The sequence below is a fragment of the Gossypium hirsutum genome, chromosome A01, assembly GCF_007990345.1.
Source record: "Gossypium hirsutum isolate 1008001.06 chromosome A01, Gossypium_hirsutum_v2.1, whole genome shotgun sequence".
Classification (NCBI taxonomy): Eukaryota; Viridiplantae; Streptophyta; class Magnoliopsida; order Malvales; family Malvaceae; genus Gossypium; species Gossypium hirsutum.
The window spans coordinates 4,290,985-4,298,746 of NC_053424.1; the positions used below are offsets into that span (position 1 = coordinate 4,290,985).

Sequence of the window (7,762 nt, forward strand, 5' to 3'; positions counted from 1 at the left end):
GATCAAAGATGAGGCATAGAGTAGTTTTGTCTTCTCCGAATTAACAAGAAGGAGAGATGCTACATCTTGGGGCATCAACAAAGTCTTTTAGGACTTCTAAACACAGAGTTTGTGCAGAGAAGCTCATGCTGCGATATCTGGGGCATCTTTTTTTATCTTATTTACATCTTAGCAAAATTTGCTATTTGTTCATTTAAAGCTCTGCTCTCAATAAAGTTCCATCTTATTCATTGTGATAATCTTTTTCATCTTATTCATCTCGTATCTCAGCAAAATTTGCTATCTTGATTTGTTTGTTTAGAGATTTGCTCTCAACAAAATTTCATTTTGTCCATTTTGATAATCTTTTTCAAGCATTTTTCATTGAAATAACGATTAATGGACTGACAATACACATACAGAAGGAGTTCTGCATATTACTCCGAAAGTTTCTAAATAATACGAGGACCTGAAACAGGACTATTGTTTAGAACTAACCAAACCTAAGGGTTGGAAACATTTGAGAAATGATAGTCTAAATAGCGTCTATTTCTTTGGGTTTTCTGTCAAACTGGCTGAACAAGAAGGCATCAGTGATAGAACCTTGATGAACAATGAGGAATGACAACCTAAGCATTAAAAATGGATCATTCTCATGACATTCTACAAATATAATACATACACATCTAGTTAGGAGCATTTGATTCATTCTGATCATGTCATCCTAAACACTAGGCGTAAATAGGTCCTATCTTCCTATATTGGTAGGAAGTGGATCAAAGATACAAATCTTGTCTTCCCATATTGGTGGCGAAGTAGATCGAAGGTAGCAAATCCTATCTTCATATATTGGTAGGAAGTGGATCGAAGATGCAGATCTTGTCTTCCCATATTGGTGGCGAAGTAGATTGCAGAAAGCAGATCTTGTCTTCCCATATTGGTGGCGAAGTAGATCGAAGGTAGCAGATCCTATCTTCCTATATTGGTAGGAAGTGGATCGAAGATGCAGATCTTGTCTTCCCATATTGGTGGCGAAGTAGATTGCAGAAAGCAGATCTTGTCTTCCCATATTGGTGGCGAAGTAGATCGAAGGTAGCAGATCCTATCTTCCTACATTGGTAGGAAGTGGATTGAAGATGCAGATCTTGTCTTCCCATATTGGTGGCGAAGTAGATTGCAGAAAGCAGATTTTGTCTTCATGTATTGGTGTGAAGTAGATCAAAGGTAGCAGATCCGGTCTTCCTATTTTGGTAGGAAGTGGATTGACGATGCAGATCTTGTCTTCCCATACTGGTGGCGAAGTAGATCGAAGAAAGCAGATCTTATCTTCATGTATTTGGCGTGAAGTAGATCGAAGATTACAGATCTTGGCTTCCTGTATTTGGCAGCAAAGAAGATCGAAGATGGCAGATTTTACCTCCCTGATTACAGTGGAGTACATTAAAGCTGGTAGTTCTATCTCCCTGGGCAACAGTGGAATAGATCGAAGAAAACAACATTCAGTCTTATCTCCCTAAGCAGTAGTGGAGCAGGCTAAAAACACAAATCTCATCCCCATGGAGTCATAACAAAGTAGATTGAAGCTACAAGGCGTATCTGAAGTTGCCGTGAAGTGGATCAAAGCAAGAAGACGTAGTGGACTGAAATGAGGTTACTTGAAGAAGATAAGCACCATAAAATCAAGACTCGGCGAGACCGGGCAAAATTGGCCTTCTTAGTCTTTGCTCTGTTCTCGTTACACGACAACAAGCAAAGAGGGGCAGCTGTACAAGCCCATTTTGCCCGAGCCCATACCAGCAAACCAACCCAAACAAACTAGACTAGTAAAACACTTATAGTCCATTACAACAAAAATTAACCCAAAAATGCCCAAACCCAAATTCAAGCCCAAACCTAATAGCCCATAACAAACTTTCAGCAACAGCAAACCCTAGCCCCAACTGCCCATGAGCGCCGCATGTGTGCCGCTCCACCTCCTCGTCCACCACGCCCCACGCGTCTGACACTCCCACTTGCTCCACCGTGCCCACCACCTGCAACAGAGACAGAAACAACAGCAAAGAAAGCATGCGATGATGGGGAAAATAATAAACAAAAGGAACAAAACAAATATATTGGCTTTAAAAGCCGAAATCTGTGATGGGAACGGGGGATTTTTTTCCTTTCATTTTTCAGTTGTAATACTACTTAGAATACAAAAAAAAGCAGATTGAAGCAAGAAAAAGACCCGAAACAGAAAAGGCAGAGATCTAAGGTCCTTTTTTATTGTTCAAGAACTCATCTATTAGATTTTTTTTTACATAGCATAGGTATATAAAAAGGAAATAGCAAAAAAATAAAATAAAAAATTTTACCTTTCCGGCCACCGCGTGCGGTGGCCGGCGCCGGCGCCGGCGAGCCTTCGGTGGCCGTCCGGTGACCCCCCTCCTTGGCCGGAAATCGCTTCGTGCCCTCCCTCTCCCTCTTTCTTTCTTTTTTTTCCCTCACCTGGTCTCAAATGAATTTTTTCAAAAAAACTTAGCTTTTATAGGGGACCAAAACGCACCGTTTTGGTCCCCCCTGTTTAATGATAAAACGACGTCGTTTTGAACGCGGGTCGGGTCGACCCGACCCGCACCAGGGAGGATCCGCGTGTTTTCTTTGGAAGGGCTAATTGCACTTTTAGCCCTTCCGCTTTTCGGGAGTTTACAATCAAGCTTTCTTTATTTTTAATCTGGCTCCATGGTTTCGCCCCGAATTCATTCTGGTCCCCCATGCTGCGCAGCGTTTTAATACTTGGGTTTATTGCGCTTTTGACCCTTCAAGTTGCACGCGCGTTACCATTAAGTCCCTTTTCTTTGTTTTCATTTTAAATTGGCCCTACAACTTTGTTTTTAATTCGATTTTAATCCTTTTTTTCGTTTATTTTTGTATCTTCATCAAATATCCTTATTATTTTTATATTATTAGTATTATTAGTATTACTATTATTATAATTATGTACTAGTGTATATTTTTATTACGTATGTGTATACACATATATTTTGTATCTAACATTTTTCATTTCACTTTATTTTAATATTTTATTAATTTTATGTACGTTTCTTTTATATTCCAATGTTATTATTATTATTATTATTATTAGTTTATGCTTTGTTATATATTTATATATTTATAATATGTATATATACGTACTTATACATACTTAAATATATTTTTCCACATTTCATAATTCTTATATACTTACATATATTTATGCATATTTTACATCATATACATACTTATATATTTTATACTCTTAAAAATGCCTTTCGTATATTTCACATATTTTATAATTCACATACATATATTTTATATAATCACGATTTGTAAATATATAAATACACATTTACATTTTTTATAATATTTACCGATTTTACATATACGTACATACTTATCTATGTTTTCATATTCTGTAATTTATATATTTCTTATTTTATGGCTTTAAATTATACATGCATATATATATATATATATATTTTTTACATAATTGTACTTATTGTCATCATTGTTACTTGGTGTATGTTTATTTATCCATGTACACTAGTGCTTTTTCTAAAATGTTAGTTCTATTTATTTAGTTGTATGCTTTGTTTATGTAATCTCCTCGTCATTTCATTTTGCCTATTGCATTGTTGTTACTCATTTTACTTTGCTCACCTTGTTGTATTCGTTATTGTTTTGTCAAGCATCGACACTAAACACCAAAAGGAAAATTTTTCTAAATAAGGCAATATTTCGCGTTTGGAAACTCGAGAAAACGTGCCCTAACGTGCTGGGTTTCGATTTCTCGTTTGACTAAATAGCCAAATATCCTCTTAAAGCTTCAAAGTATGGTTTCATTAAACTATAAGGTGATCTTGGTTCCGATGGTTAGAGTATCATGTCCTAACGTGCTGGATGTGATATTCCTTCGGAACAAGAGAATCTTATGTTTCAATTCACGATATCAGATTTTCTTTTAAGGATCGCATTTTTTAAAACTCTTCAAATTTTCAATTTTCGACACTAAGACACTAATTAATCAACTAGGTACCAATTTTGGGCGTATCGAGGGTGCTAATCCTTCCTCGTGCGTAACCGGCTCCCGAACTCATTTTTCTGAATTTCGTAGACCAAAATCGTTGTTTTAATAAAATTAAATCATTTATTAAAAACAACCACTTTTTGAGGTGACCCGATCACACCTCGTCAAAAAAGGATTGGTGGCGACTCCCGTTTTCATTCTTTTTTAAATCCAAGTCGACCCCGTTTTCATTCAAAAAATGGTGTCAACAGTTGGAATGTTGATGTTGCAATTCAAGATTTCATCTTGATTTTAGTTTGCATCATTTCGTTGTTTGGTTGTATTTTCTCATCTTACAAATTGGAGATAATCTAAGATGTTTGCTTATCTCTCCTTTTAAGATGGCCCCTTAGTGAGACTCAAGTCAATTATAAAAGAATGAAAATAGGAGGAAGGATTGGTTTTGTATTTCATGTAATACCCAATACACAGCACCAAGAGTCTTTGAGCAGCACAGAGGCTCCAAAATTCCATCTATTCCCTGCAAATGATGGTGGTTTCATGTTCACACTGCTTGCTAAACTTAAATTGGAATGCACCTTTACAAAATATTTCTTTATTAATTCATTACACATTATGATTTATTTAAAATATAATTAAGGCAGTGTTTTATTGATGAGTTTAGGAGTTCCTGCATCATGCTGTCCTCACAGCAATCTAAGGCAAGCTTCGATAGCATTGGAAGGTTTCTAGTCATTATCAAGATATCAGCGATACAAAAAAAATTGATGTCAAACTTTCATACAAGCCATCGTCTGCTTCAGCTCATTTTTGCCCAAAGGTTTCTATTAGGAATTGTCTGCTTCAACTCATTAATCTTCGCTGTTTTGTCCACCTTAAAATGTCTCATAAGTTGAAAATATATGAACACTTTTACATCACGTTGAACTCTAGTACGCAACCCACGTGTGATTCGTGACTCTTCCCTGCTGGTTTACATTGGAAAAATGCAATACATCATTAAAAGAACTTGCTAAGATACCCAACTTGCAGGTAGAGGCAGGATTAACGAAATAATCAGTACTGAACCCAAGTTGCCTTTGGGATGATGCTTTGACGATCAACAATAACATCAGGAATGTGAGATATCTTCAACCACTCTGCTCCATCATTCATTATGAACTGGGCTAGTAGTGTTACATGACACCTCCAAATATATAATTTCCAAACCGAAACAAACACTTCTTTTTCCGGAAGAGATTCAAGTTCAGGGCAATCAAGTACCCACAATTCTCGAAGAGAGTCCACATTTCGAAACCCCGTTGTGGATAAGCTTTTCAGGTTTCCAAATCCGCTTATGGTGATGGTATTTAGAGTGGGAGGCAGCATGTTAGTACAAAACTCCGGTAAGGAAAAAACTCGAACACACGATCGGAACTCGAAAAGAAAAAGAAGAAATAGGACAGGCTCCAAGGCGTGTATCAAGCCACTATCTTTAAGGTTATATTCGCCCCCACTTATCTTCACTGTGCAAACGAGTTCCAAGCAAATTAACCTCGAGGATACAATGAAGCCAATGACTATTTGCGTTTTGCACTGACGAGAATAGTCCACTATGCACTGAGTAATGTATAACAAAAACTCAATTTCTACAAAGGATTTCTGCAGCAATACTTTATAGAATAATCTAATAATATTAGAAAATGGAGGAAGAGAAGAAATAATATTAGAATTTGTTGATATGATTTCCAAATGAAATCCCATTCCTATTTATAGGAATTTTCATGTCTCTTCATAGAGACATCTTTCAATAGGTGTCTTTATGAATAAATAAATAATAATAATTATTCATTTAATTTTGTAACTATTCAAATAATATTTTTTGAATAGTTATAATTCTTTTTAAAAAAATCAAATGATATAACTTTTGACCAATGACCAAAAGTTTTATCTTTTGATTAATTACACCCATTCATTTAGAGCTTGTTTGGTTGGGTGTATTGGCATAGCCATTACATCCCTAATCGTGGGCCCCACTCAATACATTGTTTGGTTGGGTGTATTAGCCTAATACGGGTCTATTACATTACTGATCTAATCCCCAAATTCCACCGATTTCCAATCCCTCCGTTGTGCTCAGTTTAGGTCCGGATTGTGTTTTGGTCCTTGTTTTACCCCCCTGATTCACGCTTCTGTCTTACCCCTGTTTCTTCCCTCTACCTTTCTTCTCCACTCTCCTCACCTTTTTGTCTTAAGTTTCTATCTCCACCGATTCACGCTTCTACCTTTCTATCTTACCTCTCTTTGGCGTCACAACTGGACTTCGAACACCGATCAGAAAGCAGCCCCCTTCTCACGTTTTCTATTCCTCTCCATCGGTGAAACTGTGTTCTGTCCATTGGAACCGGTAAGGAAGATACAACCTTATTTTTTATTTAAAAATATGTTTTCCCAATGATTATTGGATTAAATTTCATCTTTTTAATAGTTTTGTTTCTTGGTTTGGAGATTTAGAAATTGGATTAAAGGAAACAATGGAACACGGGTTTTTCACTGATAATAGTGCTGCCACTTTTCTTTAACTGATGAGGATCATACCATAGCTAACGCTGTTAGATTCACTTTGAATCAAGAGTCAGTTCACTCACATCTGTTTTTGGCTTTGATTCATGCTGGGTTTTCTTTGTTTTAAGTGATTGTATTGAAAGTGGAAGCTATCCTTTTTATGTTGTGCAGCCCAAGGGTTACATTCTGTGGCTACAGTATTCCTCATCCTTCAGAGGCTCGAGTTAATATTAGAGTTCAAACCACTGGTAAACTCAATATAACACTCTTTTTCAAGTTAGAAGGAAATGAAATTAGATCCTTAAATATTGTGTTTTCAATGCTAAGGGCAGGCTTTTGTTGCTAAATAATTGTGGTAACACTGTTTGATTCAGTTAGAAGTCATATGTCGTTTCCATATGTGAACAATTTCTGGTTTTTAAGTAGCGACTTTGTTTCATGTTGGCCTGGACATTTTCCAGATTAGTAATTATAAGTTTGAATTTGGCTACTAAATCACGCCAGTTAATGATTTCAGTGGGCTAGTGTTTCAGACTTTCAGTTGAATTGACTTTGGTTTCGAATATTTTTAGTGATGGAAATAAGCACAATTTATTTGAATTATGATTGAATTGGAGAAGTTGCTTTTTGTACATTTTGAGAAATATCAGGCCCTTAGATACACAAAGGGTGTTAACTTGCGCCCATCTCAATTACCCATTCCTGCCCATTGAATTGGAGAAAGTTTTTTTTTAATGATTCTGTGTTGTTTTCTTCTTTATGAAGAGCTCATTTCAGTAAAGTTAACCTTTCTATTATGCAGGAGGTGCAGTATTTGATGCATCACAATATGCATTTTTTGGAAACGATGTTCTCGAGGAAGTTGAATTGGGGGGGCTAGATGATGAGGATGAGGATTTACCTGCAGCTGGACTTGATGAAGAGGAGTTTTTTTTATCAAGAGGAGGTTAATATTCTTGTTTCTTTCAGTTTTTTTTTCCTGTTTCGATTGTTCTTGCAAGTTTCTGCAGCATAGCACAACCAGTGACTATTTGATCAGAAAATAAATGTCTCCCTTCCAGGCGTCATGCTAAAAAATAGCCTTTTGGATTATTGTTGGATTTTTTCTCCATGTTCTTTAACAGATAGATTCCACTGCATTCAATTAGTGGTTGGCATGCGAGTTTTATTTGTAGAATAAAGCTCTGTGGGAGT

General features: G+C 36.3%; 1 long non-coding RNA gene across 1 annotated transcript; it reads left to right on the top strand.

The window, feature by feature from the left end:
- Nucleotides 1-6,516: 6,516 nt before the first annotated feature.
- On the top strand, nt 6,517-7,505 carry LOC107887262 (uncharacterized). The gene is made up of 3 exons (XR_001681096.2): nt 6,517-6,637; nt 6,740-6,816; nt 7,371-7,505. It is a non-coding gene; the product is annotated as an uncharacterized lncRNA (long non-coding RNA).
- Nucleotides 7,506-7,762: the final 257 nt, after the last annotated feature.